Raw genomic sequence first — 14,317 nt, 5'->3', positions numbered from 1 at the left:
TAAATCAAGGAATTGCTCTCGTTGGGCAAGGATGCAGCCTTGATTTGGGGCAGAGCAAGAACAACATCCAGGGATTTTTGCTGTCCTCTGTATGTCTGCTCTTAGTATTGAAACAGGTCTTCAGCAATTGAAGATCATGTAAAACAAGTGCACGAGAACACAATTACGGTCAAGTACTCGTATTAAGATTCACCTTAGATACTTTTTATTCAAAATATTCCTTTATTTCCATATTCCTGCAACAGAAAATTTGATTGATAACCGACATACTTCTTTCTATCATCGCCAGTGCCAGTGGGAAATCTTGCCAACACTTATTAGTGGAAAAATGTTACATAATTTTTTTATTCTGTGGAAGATGAAAGATCAAGCTGCTGGCCAGATTTAATAAAAAGGCTAAAGGCCCCCTGAAATAGGTCTAACAACACCTCTGATGCTAGACATGACATTACATATAGTATAATGACACCTCAACACATGACAAATACAGGGAACTATTTACTATTTGAAATATAAATAAAAATTTGTCGTATTTTGATCGATCCCTCCAAAAAGTGACAAATAACAATACTACTTGTTCATCCCCCATTGTTTTGGGGTAGTTTTGTATGAAATTATATGTGATATTTAACCTACAAACGATTTGTGTCTCACATGGGTATTTAGCATAAAGGTTCCTGAATCCCAAAGGTTCCTATTGTGCAATGTGAAAGCTACAGACAAAGGTGTTCAAGAGCTACAAAAGTCCCTGGTCGAGACCAAGAGCAGTAAATGAGAGAAGGGAAATGTATTTCCTAACAGGTAGGCTGACATCAAGGGTGGAGCTACGGTGTGACCTGGGCTCAGCCCCCTCTGTTGCCCCCCCATTGACTGCACATGAATGCGGTCAATTGTGAAAGGTTACTGTATCAGATGATTAAATCAAAATGCTTTTAAAAGTACACACTGTGGGCCAAAATATACTACCTGAATAAGTTTCATTTTTGAAGTATCAACAGAGACAGATTTAAAAGGGGGTGCATTTCCTGGCAGATATGCTGTTGCAAAATGCATCCTCTCTGCATCTTTCTCCCAGGTTATCATATCATAAATATTTAGAAAATATTTGGTCCTCTGTGTCTATTATCTGAGCAAGCTTCATAGATTCAATTTCCGTGCAGCCAGTTTTGAAAGGGGTGCATATCCTTATGTAGAAATTGCAGCCCTCCCCCCCACATCTTCCTGTCATTGGTCTAATCGGAAAATGTTTTTCATGAATGCACACAGTGGACCAACATCAATCAACAGAGCAAACTCTGAAAGGTACTAATCACACAGTTCCTGAGCAAGTTTCATAAGAGCGATACAAGTAAGCTGCCGTAAAATGCACCCCCTGAGAGCAGCGCTGATATCACATTTATGAAATATGTTCAGTAATAACTGTGTTATTACTTTGTGTTGAATGAGCAGTTTCTAGAGGAGTCCAGAATGAGGCACATTACCTGCATTATGAGGGAGCAGCAGTTACGGCACTATAGCCAAGTGGCACGTTTCCCTGAGGGTGATCCGGCTCGCAGGATCCTCATTGCTGAGGAATGGAGCGGCTGGACCATGCCGAGGGGACACCCACTTAACACCTGGCTGCGGCAGATGGATGGCCATTTCCGGAGGGTGCGACTGGACCCTGTGTCTGCCTGGGGGGTCGCCAGGCGTTTAACCATGTTGTGGGTGTGGCAACACGCTGCATCAACGCATGCTCCCCAACCTGACCTGACCTATGTAGTTCGTTCAGTGTGTTAATTGTGAACAGCATTTCATGAAAGAATCAAATGGAGAAGGGAATTGCATTTCCTGGCTGACATAAGCCTGACTCTTTCGCTGTTTCAAATCATTGTACCAGAAAATTCTCTCAATTGTGGAGAAAAATAAATTAGGATATTATATATATAAGAAATCATATGGTGTAATTTTCTTCATATTGGTGAATAGAGCCAAGGATTTCCTTGTTCATAGACTAGTAAACTAAGTTTGGTACTAGTTTAGACTAGTAACTAAATAAAATGTTCTCAGTCGGGGCTCAACATTTACTTTTTATTCCATAGTTGTAACTTTCGCCATGTGAAAGAGTAATGTCCATCCATCCATCCATCCATCCATCCATTTTCCAAACCGCTTATCCTACTGGGTCGCGGGGGGTCCGGAGCCTATCCCGGAAGCAATGGGCACGAGGCTGGGAACAACCCAGGATGGGGGGCCAGCCCATCGCAGGGCACACTCACACACCATTCACTCACACATGCATTCCTACGGGCAATTTAGCCCGTAAAGTCTAATTAGCCTCAGCATGTTTTTTGACACCCGCGACCCAATAGGATAAGCGGTTTGGAAAATGGATGGATGGATGTTTTTTGACAGTGGGGGGAAACCAGAGTACCCGGAGGAAACCTCACAACAACATGGGGAGAACATGCAAACGAAAGAGTAATATGCTTTTTAAAAATATGTAAAGACAATTTCCTATTTCTGTAGCACGTTTAGATGGACGGAACTATTTCTTTTCCCCCTTCGGACTGGGAAAAAAAATCTGTGTGTCCCCCATGACAGGGGATGCGTTTCACAGCAGGGATGCCGAAGCGGGAAAAATAGCTGTTCTTCAGTGTGAAAGCAGTCATGAAGCACTGTGTGCTTCACATTACGCTCCTGGGAGGGGGCTGCCTCAGCCCGTCACGAATCTCACAACCATCTCCTAGACAACAGCGGCCTCCAGGTGGCAGTGAAAGGCATGGGGAGGGGGATGGGAGGGGGGGGGAGCATCAGCATCACTGCACTCTGTACATTGGGTGTTAATAGGGTTAGAGACCGTTAACCACTCAGCAACACAATTATTGAGTAACAATTGATTATTGCACCATCAGAGAATGCCTGTGGGGCAAGGAGGTGATAGCCCTAAAATTCCACTGGAATAATGGTCATATTGCCTTTTTTCTAAAAACTGACAGGGTCAAACATCCCATTACAGATCTTCATGTAATGTGGTTACAAAACTGCTTGAATTTGGTCATTTTTTATTACTGATTATATATATATATATTATTATTTGACATCGACATGTTCTGAGTCAACAAAAAAGATCTTGCAAAATTACAAGGTACGTAGAATTCAGGGACATACAAGAAACAAAAAAGTTATTAAAGATGAAGGAATCTTCAAAAGAATGGTGCAAATATGCCAAAAGCTGTTCAGATATGCCAAAAGTGCTTATTCAGAATTGGCTGGAGACTGAGCAGGGGCACTTGATGCTGACACGAGACAGTGACTCCTTCAGTTTCCTTATTTTTATTAATAATACATTACATTCTTTGCCACTTGGTGTCACTGCAGCTGCAGTAATGAAGTCAGTTGACCGGCAGAACACCAGGCTTGGGTTGGGTAGATCCTTCCGTTGTACACTTGGTCCGCTTGCTCCTCGCCTGCTTAGCCCCAAAAGTGATGGTTTGTTCGGCTTAGGAGCAGTTCATTCAGTGACTCCGATTCTTTCACACTACGATGTGTTTGATCCTCATTTCCCGCAATTCTCACTCATTTCTATTTTAAATACCTATCTGATGGCTGATATCCATTGTAGTCCATCGTGTTTTTTATCGACACACCAGTAATGCACATAAATTGTTGAGTTTTGAAGGAAGACAAAGGGATCAGAATACTTCTTGACCTCTCTGTCCACTTGGATGTCAGCGGACGTTTCTGAACAGCAGTTCTCCCCGCACTCTTCGCATTGGGACCTCCTCCTGTAGGACTGACTCTTGCTCCTTTTGCTCTGGGTATAATTATGAAGCAGCCTTTCGCAGCTCTGCAGTGGTGTATTGGGTAGTGTTGGGACCTGATGTGTGGGCTTCGGTAAGCTCTGCCCGTTTCCTAAGGCGCGGCTCATCTCAAATGATAACAGAGACAGACGACACACTTCCGTCTCCCGCGACCACGGGGAACTCCAGAAATCTGCGAGTGTCTGGATGAACTGTTGGTTTATTTTTCCTGTTACATGAAAAATTAACCTTTGTAATATTAAATGAAAAAGACAATTTTGAGAGAAAAAGGACCAATATGTTTTCCTTAATTACAGTATAACACCAAAAAATGAATTCCTCCATTAAATAGTCTGGAGTCGATCCAGGGAAGCACAGGGCATTTTGTACAGAGGATGACAATGCAGCCCAGAGCATACACTTTCAGTCTGAGGGCAGTTTCGAGGCCCTGGGGAGAGCTTCGGAGTAACCACGGTAACACTCACAGCGCCGGGACAGCAATCAGATGCTGGAGGTGGGAGGCCACAGTACAACCCAGTAAGCCACCATGCTGATTCTCACCGAAATGCGACCATTTCCAGGATATCATGATGTATTCTGCTGATGTGTCAGAGCTGTGGAAGGATATTTTGGATAATAGTACGATGTTCAGTTGAAGTATCCTGTTTTAAATGCAGAAAGAGCATAAGAAAGCCAAGTACTCATCAAAAACACTCCCTCGGTTGGCTGCTTATTTTGACAAATAAATTGGCAAACCATATATGACATATTAGGGTCTATGCAGCCTGTGTAACGCTTGTGAAGTTTGGTAATAGATGTTCAGTAGTGAGACTGATAGAGGTTTTTCCATACCCAGATGGAAATGCTGTGATTTTATCGCTGTTGAATCTCATCTCACATCTGAAAATAGGCTTTCTTTTTGCTAGGAAAATATTTGGAAATCAATTTTAAAAAAATTTTCCCCACCTTATAATTAAGGAGATAGCCAAGCTATCAAATAATATGCTATGCTAAACTATAAAACTGACTTCTTTGTAGCACTGGTTGAGAATAATTGCAAGAACCATTTCTATGTCATTTATTTCAATTTAAATGATAAAATATTATTATAAAACATCTGTTTTACTATTTTTCTGCAAAACAGAAGCGAGATATGTTTATGATGTAATATTTAGTCACTGAAGATGAATGATTGCACTAATTTATCCCCCTAGTCATATAACCCTTCAAAGCTATGTTTCATAGATTTGTGTCTTTAATAAATAATTCACCGGTTGCTATGGGGCTGTTGGTTGATACATTTTAATTACCCCTAACATTAATGTGATTGACCGTTCTTTTTTCCTTTAACTGTCTGAGTCCAGTTCATTATTTTTTAACTAACAGAAATGATTTCACTGTCGTCCTAGTTTTACTTATATGATGATATTCCTGCTCGCGTGCTCAGAGACTGCGCTGATCAGCTGGCTGAGGTCTTCTCAGACATCTTCAATACATCACTGAGCCAGATGATCGTCCCAGCATGCTTTAAATCCACCACCATCATCCTAGTGCCAAAGAAGTCTTCAGTCTCCTGCCTGAATGACTACCGTCCCATCGCCATGAAGTGCTTCGAAAGACTCGTCATGTCGCAGGTGAAAAGCAACCTCCCCCGATCACTGGACCCGCTACAGTTTGCCTATCGCACAAATAGGTCAACCGAGGACGCCATATCCACCGCACTTCACCTTTCCCTCTCTCATCTGGACAATAAACACTCTTACGTGTGACTGCTGTTCATAGACTTTAGTTCAGCCTTCAACACCATCGTTCCACAGTCTGTGTAACTGAGCGGATTGGGACTGAGCACCTCACTCTGCAACTGGATTCTGGATTTTCTCTCAGAGAGGCCTCAGTCTGTCCGAATCGGCAACAGCGTTTCCAGCACCATCAGACTGAGCACAGGTGCTCCTCAGGGCTGCGTTCTCAGTCCACTTCTTTTCACACTCCTCACCCATGACTGCACCGCCCTGCACAGCTCAAACCACATCATGAAATTCGCAGACGACACGATGGTGGTGGGGCTCATCAGCAACAACGATGAGTCGGCGTATAGAGACGAGGTTCAGCAGCTGTCCACGTGGTGCAGTGAGAACAACCTGTCGCTGAATGTGGACAAAACCAAGGACCAGCTGCATCTCCGTCTGGTTTGGAAACAACACGGTTTCCGGTAACCGACGGCTTCAAAGGATCGTCAAAGCGGCTGGGAACATCATCGGTGCGTCTCTCCCATCGCTGCAAGACATCTTCAACAAGCGCTGCATCAGGAGGGCCTCCTGCATCGTGCTTGACTCCTCTCATCCTTCACACGGACTCTTCACACTCCTCCCATCTGGCAGACGCTATTGCAGCATCAGGACTCGATCTTCCAGGCTGTGGGATATCTTTTTCCCACTAGCCATTAGACTCCTGAACACACTTCCCCCCCACACACACCCGGACTGCTAACAAATTGACTCCTGCAAATCTGCACTTTACACACAAACTCTGCTACAAGCATTTTTGCACTTCTGCCACTTATTTGCACATTTTCCATATATAACTATTGTAACCTCTGTTGTAAATCTACCTCTATTTTCAAGTATAGTGTATACCTTATATTTATTTACTTTGTGTACCACGTGCCTATTTGTTACATGTCTTTCTCTCGTCTGCGCTAAAAAAAAAACTGGAGCCACGTCATCTCGTCTCTCTATATAGCTGTACAGTATATAGCAGAGATGACAATAAAGTTTACTTTGACTTTGATATCAGAAAGTGTCCCTCAGTACACCAGTGGACTCAGTGGGCCTTTTTGGGCTATCACAATCTCACTATCACTAACTTACCCATCACTCTAGATATCTAGTAGTTCCTCTAATAGTTTTCTCCATGATTCCTATCACTCACACTCAGAAGATGCGGTTTGGCGTTGACTGAAGTGCTGTACACTGTCAGTATCATTTTGAACCTTTGAGGGTACAATTACTTGTTATTGGGGCTGTACTTTCAAGGGTCTGCTAATTGTACCCTACCTGTAGGTAAATGCCTTCTGTACCATTTTTTATGACAGTGTAGAAACTTTGAAAAGTAGCAATAGCAGAAACAAAGCTTTGAAACCCAGAAAGTGGCATTACTGTGAACTGTCTGTGTTTGAATCCCAGAGAATGACATTACTGTGAACTGTCTGTGTTTGAATCCCAGAGAATGACATTACTGTGAACTGTCTGTGTTTGAATCCCAGAGAATTACGTTACTGTGAACTGTCTGTGTTTGAATCCCAGAGAATTACGTTACTGTGAACTGTCTGTGTTTGAATCCCAGAGAATGACATTACTGTGAGCTGTCTATGTGTTTGAAACCCAGAGAGTATTTTTACTGTGAGCTGTCTATATGTTTGAAACCCAGCGAGTATTATTACTGTGAGCTGTCTATATGTTTGAATCCCAGAGAATGAGATTACTGTGAGCTGTCTATGTGTTTGAAACCCAGAGAGTATTATTACTGTGAGCTGTCTATATGTTTGAATCCCAGAGAATGGGATCACTGTGAGCTGTCTATGTGTTTGAAACCCAGAGAGCATGATGAACCTGTTCACTGTGAGCTTTACACGTCTCCTTCCTTGCATGGTAATAAAATAAAACATTGCAGTCGGTTTGAGACACAGAATAAAAAACACTGAAATGAGGGTATGGAGGGGCTTGCTGGCAGGAAAACATGGCTGTCTTCCTGTGTCCAGCTCTATTACAGTCTATTACAGCAATGTCCAGCCAAGCACATTCATGGGTCTTGTTAGTCACACAGGGAGATGATTAGATGCACATCAATCTTGAAGATTACTTCTCCTGAATGCAGTTTTTCTTCATTTTTCCTTCGCTATAAAAGCAAAACCATCAGCAGAGACTTATTAATTTATGCTCTCCTAGTGTTTTAAATACCTAAAATGTGAGAAAACTCAGAGTAAATGGGTTCAAGGTAACAGCACACCTACATATTTCATACTTAGTGTAGGTGGTGAGATTCTTTCCCAGAGTCTCACTGACTTTTTGGGAGTTACTGGGTGTACGCTTAATGCTGCTTGTGAAGTTTTCCACCTATATTAATGTAGTTTGCTCCAATCTACAGTCTACAGAAATCCTTCATCTGCTCTGAAGTTCCCTCATCAGTTTTGTCAGGTTTATCAGCAGAAAGATTATATTCTGCTGACTGTAATTGGCTGGTACAACGAGCGTGGAGCTCAGCTGCCACTAATTGGAGTGAATAGTTTTGGCATGTATACATGTTATTTTGTTAGCCGCAATTAATCGTTTTTTTTTTTTAAAGCGTCATGAATAGCAGAACTTTGTACTTCGTCTTGCTTCATGTCTCTGACAAGTGCGTTAACATTGAATGCTACCTGTGTCTTTGCTGGTGATTCAGGTGAGGAAGCCTTTAAACTGGAAGGAGACTTATAGGAGCACTTGCCTAGTTACTACAGCAGTAGTCGGAAGTCTATTGTCTATTATAGCCAATTCTCCTTCTAAGGAAATTATTGTTTTTTTATCCTGTTTTCTTGCCTCTCCATGTGTTAAACTTGTGGGCATTTGTGTGACTCAAGAGAAACTGTCAAATCCTTGACTGAACACCAGCCGCTCAAATTCCTTTTCAAGCTTTTAAATGTCAGGCACCATTTGTCAGGCTTTTTCCCATGTTTGCACAGATCTGATAGCAACCGTTGTCATGTGCAAATGCATATTCAGTGACAGAGACTGTGCTGCCGTAGTTATTTTACTGTGGTCATTCACTGAGGAACAACTCTAATGCAAGGTGAGGGCAGAAAGACGACAATGTCATACAGTATCAGCTGTCAGTCTAAAAACTCAGAGACCGAGCTTCTCAGCCCAGTCCGCAGGGACCACCAGACAGCCAATGTTTGTGCTCTGTCCCAGCTCCCAGCCAATCAAGATCACTGAATACCTATGAATATAGGTGTGCTGGGAGCAGGGAGGGAGCAAAAATGTGGACTGTCTGACAGTGTCCGAGAACTGGGTTGGGAAGCATTGCCCCGAGATAGGCTCACACTGGTGCATCTGGGATAACTCACTGTGTTGTATCTATGCGTGTAAAAGCTTACATTACGGTTTGCCTACATGTGAGTGATCAGCTTCTGTAGGGTTTGTATGATTTATACAACTTTGGATTTTCGTTCGTACAGAGCTTAGTTTCCCAAAGCCTTCTTAACGCTACGTTGTTCGTAAGTTCTTTGTCAAAAGATAGAACTTACGATTGACATAGTATTAAGAAAGGAAACTCACCCCTTCTCAGAGAGATTCTTTTCCACAAGACGCATGCTGAGGCAGGTGAGTCGTGCACTGGAGATGAGAAGCTCCTCAGAATATTAGTGGACCCTGCTGGAAAAAAAAAGAGATGCTAGAGGTTGTTCTGTTGTTCCTCTCAAACAGTTGATAATTGATGGGGCAGGACTGATGATTGGACAGTTGTTGTTTCAAATCCCAAGTCAGCAGAATGATGTCACCATTGGGCCCCTGAGCAAGGACCCAAGGAGGGTCCGATCCTTCTTTCTCAATTGTACTTTACTTTCATGTGTCAGCTAAATAAATCAATGTGCCAACACTTTCTACGAATGTCATGATTACAAGAATCTATGAACATGTCCAAAACACATTATAATGCATTCATAAAGTATTATAAACATAGCTATAAATATATATAAAAACACATATTTATTATGCATTGTGAATGCTATATGAAGCTCTTATCTATACCGCATGTTAGAGGGCCAAACAGGTTACTTACAGATCTCCACAGAAACATGCTCCACTGTTGCATAATGGATACAGAACTTAACGTAATAAAACAGGCTTTTAAAATACATATCCTTCACCATTTTTCAGTTGATGAAGATGTTTTTCATGTTCTCAGTAATGACACATTTGTGGGGTTAACGTAGCTCAAAGCTGCACATGGCAGTTCTTGAGCTTTTAGTCATCCTGATTGTCCAGAGACACAGATTAGCTCCACACTTGCTAACAGAACAGAAATGAACAGTTCGTGGAAATCGGGTGTTTTGTCACGGCTGATTGGAGACAGCAGCTCAACCAGAGCAGAGCCACTGTGGCAGAGAAGGATTATCCTTCGGGTTCCTGCAGTAGCGACAATGCTGAACCAGATCCACGCTCAAAACGCGTTGCACTCACCCCTGACATTTCAAAGCTTTGCCACGCCAAGCTGCCCGACCCTCTCACTGAAAAAGTAAGTGCCAATTTGTGTGTGTCTGTGTTTGTGTGTGAGTGCACATGCACATGCATTCAGGTACCATTGGCTACCTTGGTTTGATCCAAAGTGCTACTTGGTTCAACGTGTTTGAGAACCCCTGACTTAAATGTATTTCTGCTTCCTCCCCTGAATGCTCCCTGAAGTGCTGAAAATGTGTTTGGCTATTTAAGCTTGCGCGACAATATGCCCCTAGCTATGCTTGATTCAACTAGAAATTGAACACACTCCGAATAACAACTGGACTGAACTGAGTCATTCTTTTTTTTACTTATTATTGTTCCGGCTCCAATAGAAAAAAGGACCCCCCCCCCCCCACCACCACCACCCACCGTGTCTGTGAACAAAGGTGAGGAGTTGAGTTAACTCTGTGGCAGCGACTAATTAGAAGCTCTTAGACTGAGCAGGAAGTGGAAGTATTTGGAACATTTACTGTGTTTTGCCTCATAATAATGTTCTGTTACAGGGCACCAGCTAAGAAAAGCAGTAACATTCCCACAATACGATTTTCATACTCTGACCATTTCTCCCTCTGACACTAAGACTCAAGAAAGGCTGGTCGATGTTTTTGTTCTGTGCATGACAAACAAGCATCAGGGCAATAATATCCCTGCAGTGGAATCAAATCAAGTCAGTCTGACCATTTTTTGTGCTGTGTGCATTTCTGAATAATTATCTTATTTTTGGCAATGGGAATTACTATTAGTATTACTATTAATTAATAAGCTATACGCCTTGGGAAGATTCCCTAACCTGTAATCTATAGTGAATGACACAGATGACCATCTCTGTTTTCTATTTGATGTTTTTACTAGTGGAATTTATTCAGAGGTTATACCCTTCAAGCTGGCACATCTTTGGATTTATCATGAATTACGGCAGAATTTTTCCCTACTGCACCATCAGTTACTTTGACAAATGGCCAATCGATCTCTCATTACGATACATGATTAATGTCTGAGTCCTAAAGCATGCAATTGAGAAAGGGCAACGTCCCCAGTATGCTACAGAGGTACATGAAAACACTGAGTAAATGTCGTATTGTTTGTGGCCTATGTAAGATTCAAATTAAGTATGCTGTTAGTTGTTTATTAGTTGTGGATGAACACTGAAGAAATTCAACACTTGGCCAATCAGCAAATGGATCTTGAATGTTGATCACTGATAATTTTGCTTCGTGAGTTTCCTCATGCTGGGCCCCCATCTTGGGTTGTTCCCTGCCTCGTGCCCATTGCTTCCTGGATAGGCTCCGGAGCCCCCGCGACCCAGTAGGATAAGCGGTTTGGAAAATAGATGGATGGATGGATGGATGGATGGATGGATGGATGGATGGATGGATGGAGTTTCCTCATTGCAGTTCCAAGATATGGCAGGTTCAGGATAAGAAATTAAATTAGATTTTTTTTGGGAGTTTTTCAAAACTCACCGTCAACACGCGAAGTCCAGCAGCCAACACACAAAAATTTAGCAACTCATTAATGTATGAAATGCAACAGACCAGAGCAAAAATTTCAGTTTCACTCATTTCTCAATGTAGTGTCCCTCTGTAAAATATGCATTTGTTTGCAAATTTCAACCTGGTTCTTCCCTGTTTCTCATTAATGAAGGGCTTCTTCCTTGCTTTATGGGTCTTCAGTCCTGCTTCTAGGAGCTTGATGCGAATTGTCCTAGCAGTGCAGTCCACGCCACTTAATGTTTCCCATTCCTTTTGAAGGTCACCTGAGGTCATTCTCCAATTTATGAGGCTCTGCCAGATAAGTTGATGGAAATCTTTGGCAATAGAAAGTTGTTTCTCCCTCTGGCTGGTTGGTTTTTGGTCATCGCCAGTGTCTCCTGCATTTACCTTGTTGTGTACTGCTGCCTTAGAAACTTTGAGTCTGGAAGCAGCCTGCCTCACAGTGTAACCTTTGGCCCGTAGTACCAGGATTAAACAATGCAGATTTTTTTTAATGAGCGGGCTTTTCATTTTTTTCAGTGCTGTACGTATATGTACAGTGCTGGTTTGGGGGACGTCAATCATCTCATGTGACATTTCGCATTGATCTCTGTATCTAACATTTCTCATATCTTTTCACTTCACTTTGCTTGCCAAGGACCAAAAACTTTCAGTTTTTCTTGATCGCGGGGCCCCTGCACCACTAACTCCTGCGATGTGAAAGGCTCGACAGCAATCTGTTTTCAGTAAATGATTAATCTTTGACTTATTGTTGCTATTTGTAAGTTACTGAATGCTCACTTATTATTCAGAAACCATTTGGCTGAAGGAGGAAATAAATTGCCCTGGTATCTCGCCTGGGTGCCTTATAAAACAGCCCTGTTTGGCCATCGCTTGCTATCAGCTAATGGTGGAATTGTGTCCTTGGCAGCAACAAGAAAGTAACTCATGATATGAAAAAGGGGGGGGGGGGGGGGAGAGACACGGGGTGTGTGAAAGAGAAGCGCATCAAAACCTCCGGCTCGGACGCAGGAGTCTGGAATACAATGGAGAGAAAGTCACTTACGAGTCAGCCATGTTTACTTCTGTGAGGCAGCTGTTTCTCTGCTTCGTTAAAGAAAAGGAACTTTGTTTGAAGTTTAAAGCACCAGGAGAAGCAGCCGAAAGGAGGCCTCATCTGAAAGAAATGTATAGGAACGTCAGGATGAAGTCTAAATGGAATATTGATCATAATGCTGTTTCCATAACAACATATTTCTTTATTTAAATTGGCATGTCATTGTATAAAGAAGTGTATTAATTAAGTATTAACTGCTTGAATGATGCCAATACTTGTGCACAACAACAGATATGTGAGGGGATGCATGGTAAGGAAGACTCTTCTGCGGAATCAGGTTCCCAAAGCCTGCTTATTAGAAGTCGACAGTCCAAGTTAAAGCCAGAGTAATCCAGACAGAATCCAAATCAGGACACGAAGGCGGTGGTCGGTGGGCAGGTGAAGGTCAGGCGATGTGCAAGACGACTCTCGTAATCTGAAGGCAGAAACATAGCCAGGAAAAAAGGGCAGACAGACAGGACAGACTTACCAGGGAAATGCTCAAACTCTAGGGAAACCAAGGAGATCTTGCGTTTGGCACTTTGCGATTCTCAATCTCAAATGGGAGGGTGTGTGACCACCGGCGAGTTAAGCCACTGACAAGGATGGGCTTCCCTGATCGGATGGTTCTTGCAAACGGGGATTCCCTGGGAGGCGTGGTCGTAGTTATGTGGAGTATCCGTGTGACATCACTTGGGTGCCCCCGAGCTAGTGAAGATAAGGTCAAAACTACTTCAGTAGATATGAGATCCTAGATCTCTCTCCCAGCCCATCACTAAAACCACCAATCCATCCATCTTAGCCCAGACTGAGCTTTAGGTGGCTGTGATCTTTAAGGCCGTTTCCTTCACCTCATCATAATGCCTGACATTTAATAATTCACATGCATCCCAGGAGAATCCTTCTGTTCACAGCACCTGTCAGTGTTCAGCATCAGCAAAAGACCTTCTGAAGGATGTGTCAGCAAGCATACAGCCCACCATCCCCAGCATGCTGCATCTGTGTCACCACCTTGCTTACTCACCTCAACATGTTTTAGTCCAAACTTCAAGTTACCTCCTAAGGACACCTGAAAGGACACCTGACCCCTTTCAATGTCCTTAAAGGGTCCCTCTGATGAATTGACAAGGAAGGATGATGACCTCGTGGATGGGAAAACGTCAGAATGAAGAGCGATGGGTCCCTCGGGACTGTCACCTCAGCACACGGCAAGCAGACCTGAAAAACCACAGAGATCACAAATGTTCTACAAGTGTACAAATAGTCAGCATAAAATGACTGTGGTGTCACTGATTGACTGCATCGCACACCATAGTCAATTTGTCACTTTGACTTCTTACAGGCATCCATCCAGGGCGTCCCCAGCCTCATCTCCGGTGTGTCTGGGATGGGCTCCTGGCCCCCGGTGACCCTGACCAAGATTATGCGGTTAGAAGATGGATGGAATCTTTAATTTCCAAGCATTTTAAAATGCAGTTTTTTCACTCATGCTGTGAGCCAGTGTACATTATATTATTAAGCATAAAGATATGCCGTGTAGTTTTCTTTTGAAGAAAAGACAATCTTTATAAATATCATGATTTCTGGGAAAAAGTAGAACAACAAGTGTTTTTAAGAAAACCTGGTACTTCCACCAAAAGACCAGTTGCATCGAATTTACAAAAATGTGCGTAATGCAATGCAAACACAAACATAAAATGGTGTATATCAGGC

The sequence above is a fragment of the Brienomyrus brachyistius genome, chromosome 9, assembly GCF_023856365.1.
Source record: "Brienomyrus brachyistius isolate T26 chromosome 9, BBRACH_0.4, whole genome shotgun sequence".
Taxonomy (NCBI): domain Eukaryota; kingdom Metazoa; phylum Chordata; class Actinopteri; order Osteoglossiformes; family Mormyridae; genus Brienomyrus; species Brienomyrus brachyistius.
This window is presented reverse-complemented; position numbering follows the sequence as displayed.